The 3911-nt window shown below is 37.5% G+C and overlaps 1 pseudogene; it reads left to right on the top strand.

The window, feature by feature from the left end:
- The first annotated feature begins 1095 nt into the window (after window positions 1-1095).
- LOC109100298 lies at window positions 1096-2493 on the top strand (annotated as a pseudogene).
- The last annotated feature ends 1418 nt before the right edge of the window (window positions 2494-3911 follow it).

Genomic DNA, 3911 nt, shown 5'->3' with positions numbered 1-3911 from the left:
CAAACCATTTGCTTCCATAATGGCCCAAGTCGGGCAGGTCAAATGCCTTTGTGGTTGTTATTCTGTTTTGTTTAAGGTTTAAAAAAAATGGCAGCTGGAATTCTAATTCTAGAGGACATATGCATTGTAATAAGAAATGGCAGAACTGTAAAAGTTCTCTGGTTGTGATTTCAGAAGACAACTTTGGATCCCATGCTTGTTGAGGTCATGACTTGTTTGAGGGTGTTGGGTCTTTGGACCTTTCTTTGTGCATTCGTCAGCTAGTAGAGGAGAAACATTCGTATAGGATGTGATGTATAAGGCTGTGAGAGATTAAGTGGTCATGTGGTTCAAAACAGCTGCCTCTCTCTGTGGGTGACACAGTGATATTGGAAAACACAAACAATATCACCCTGCAGTTCTACAGTGGATTTGTACTTTGAAGACACCCAGCATTATGTTTGTTTTGTAATGTTATTTTTATCTGAACATTTTGTTGAATGTGACTTTGGTGGTGTTTTGTATGTTGACTGTATGTCTGTGCTCCTTTAGATGATGCTTATAACAAAATCTCAGAAACTTTTGTGAAAGTTGCCCATGGCTTTGGCATTGTTAGTTTCATGCAGTGATCTCATAATGCTGAGAAATCTTTTTTTTTTTTTTTTTTTTAAGTATTTTAATCTATTGTTTTATGAGAAAAAATGGCTAAACCTGCATTTATTTCCATGTAAAATTCTGAATATAATATTTGATAAAACATTTAACAGTCCATGCGTGGTTTGAACCACACTGTGTTTCTTCCTCCGGCATCGTATGTTGATCATTGGCCTTACCGTACAGTCACTGCATGCTCCTCTAAGACCTTGCTGTAAATTCTACAATAAACATTTAAGACCAGACGTCAGCTCCCAGAATTCATAGTCAAACACAAAAAATAAATGAAATCAACCCTGCAAGTTGTTACTTTGTTTAATTAGACAGTAGACAATTTATTAAAATAAAGTGTAACCAAAATTTCAAACGGACTTTAACAATCTATCCTTTCTCAGTGAAATATCTACAAAGCATGAGTTTCAGCATCATTACCACGATCTCTGCCTTAATCTACTGATCTAACTGAGATGTTGCTTTTCTGCAGGTTACGGCCACGCGGCACCTGGCACAGACGCAGGAAAGGTCTTCTGCATGTTCTATGCGGTTCTGGGCATCCCCCTCACTTTGGTTATGTTCCAGAGTCTAGGTGAGATCATGAACACGTTTGTCCCCTACCTCCTCAGCCGAGTCAAGAAATGCCTAGGGCTTCATCGCACAGAGATTTCCATGGAAAACATGGTTTTGGTGGGTTTCCTGTCCTGCCTGGGAACTCTCTTTGTGGAGGCTGCCACCTTCTCGCATTTTGAGGGCTGGACGTTCTTCCACGCATACTACTACTGTTTCATCAATCTCACCACAATTGGCTTTGGGGACTTTGTGGCTCTTCAGAAGAAGGAGGACCTCCAAGAAAAGACCCCTTATGTAGTCTTTAGTTTCATGTACATCCTTGTGGGGTAGACAGTGATTGGAGCCTTCCTTAACTTGGTTGTGTTGAGGTTCCTCACTATGAACAGTGAGGATGAGAAGCGGGACGTGCAGGAACGGGCCTCATTGAAGAGGGGTCATAACGTTATGGCCGTGAATCTATACAAAAAATATTTAATTGGGTTAACTTAAGATTGTTAGTTTTGTGGAGAGGTGCAACTGTTTTTTAACAAACCTTTTTAAGTTGAGCCAATTCAACATTTTTGCTCTGTAGAATTCAATGTCTGAAGTTGAGTGAACAAAAAAATACTATTGGAAATTGGTACTAAGTAATAATATGTTACGATTGGTAACTACAATAACATTGCCCAAGTCAAAAACTGAAAACAGTGAGTCAATGTTAACAAAACATTTATTCATGTTGAAGGCATATAGTGTAACTGTAATTGTAATTTGCAACACTGCAAATTGAAATACTGCAATACAATAAAACAGTTTTACAAAACACTGCCAATGAACATATGAGGAACACAAACTTTCCAAATTTAAAAGACCATCCATCTACAAAGCGATGACTCACCTAAACATGAAACATTTAAATATCAAATGAATCAACAAATAGCCTATCAAGTAAACGAATAAGCATTTGGCTTTTTAGAGAATTCAACCCAGTACAAGTCTTAAAAATTAAAAATATTTAAGCCAAAGTGATTCAACAATGCAATTTTAAATACTGCAATACTGCAAGTAAAATTAACACTGCTGTTAAAACAGTATTACAAAGCACTAACACTGAATATGAAATGTGACTAAACAGTAGCATATGAGGAACACAAACTTTCAATCAAAAAACATCAAGTTAGTGAATAAGCATTTTACTTTTACAGAATTCAAGACTATAAGTCTTAAAAATTCAAATTTCACCATTATATAATATACAGTAACATCCTAACAAAAACCATCATTATGCCAAATGTACCCACCATCACTAAAAGCATCTTAAACTCCCTATACAGTAAGTAGCTTATTGTTCAGGGACTGAACTCTGTTGGTGCACTTTTGTCCCCATCCCACAAAAATGTTCTGCACTGCCTCAAATGTGTATTTTAGTCCTTTTGAATACTCAATGTTCAGCGCATAGAGAAGTCCAAAGAGTACCATGAAAGCAGTAGGAAAGTCAGGTAGGTCCTCCATGACCACAGTTCCCTCCAGGATGATGCTGTAGTTTAGACATTTCTTTTTTGTCTGTGAGATATCGTCCTCCGTGACTTCAAGGATGCCCAGTTTCACTCCTCTTGTGTAGGTCTCCTCCAAATCAGTGTCCTAGGAATTATATAAATTTCATGAATAATGGTTTTGCATATGTACAAATATAATTTTTTTTTTTTTAAACCAAAGCTCAAAATCTTGCAAACAAAACATGGCACTGTGGCAAGCAGGACAAGGCTAAGAGCCGTGGGAACAAGCTCAGCAGCGTGGCACACCTGTCTCGTGTCGCACGGAAGGAGGTCCGGATGAATCAAAGGAGGAGCGGCGACAGTGCAAGATGAGTGAAGACCAGGCCTGGACTTGTGTTTGTTTATTTTATATGATTAAAGTTCCGTTTGAACGTTTGCCGGTTTCTGACTTCTCCTTCCCTGATCTTTTAACTGTGTTGCATTGGAGCTGAATCCCAGGAAGGAGGAGGGAACCGGCGAATGTTCAGAACTTTAATTATAAATAAACAAAACGACAGTAAAATCGGCAGCCCCCCACAGAGGACTGTGTTAACCTGATGTAAATACTTGATGAAAACAAGCCACATGGAAACCATGTCAGCACCTTTATTAAATATATCCACACATTTCATAAAATAACAGTGATCAATGGAAATATGACATGAACAAAAGCTAAAAACTTACCAGGCAAGTCTTTGATATTGCATCGCGGTCTCTGAGGTACAAGTGGAGTCCCCGTAGAGCTGTAGCGTGTCTGTGTGATAAGATGTCTGTTGTCTAGAGGGAGATAAATAATTTAAATTATGATTTACTTCTGCATGATTCCTTACAGATCATTTAAAGAGACTTAAAGAGGGTGTCACTGAAAATGTATTAGGGATGGTCAAAGGGTCAGAAATGGCAAAAAAAAAATCTACAAAAACTGACAAAAATGTAATCTACTTCCACAATCTTTGGAAATTAGTGGTTATATCTTTAAATCGTAATCTTTTTGAGTACCTGAAGATATATATCATCTTTGGGTTCTCAAAAAGATTAAATAATTCTCACAAAATATTTAAAGATATAACCCATTTTTTAAAAAAAATCAAAAGTATAGAAATCATACCTGCTCATCAAAATGGTCCAGGATCCTTTTCATGTCATCTCCAAGGTCTTTACTCTTTGACCGATACATTTTGATGAGGGCGTTGCTAT

The sequence above is a fragment of the Cyprinus carpio genome, unplaced genomic scaffold (genome assembly GCF_018340385.1).
Source record: "Cyprinus carpio isolate SPL01 unplaced genomic scaffold, ASM1834038v1 S000006479, whole genome shotgun sequence".
Classification (NCBI taxonomy): domain Eukaryota; kingdom Metazoa; phylum Chordata; class Actinopteri; order Cypriniformes; family Cyprinidae; genus Cyprinus; species Cyprinus carpio.
This window is presented reverse-complemented; position numbering and strand designations above follow the sequence as displayed.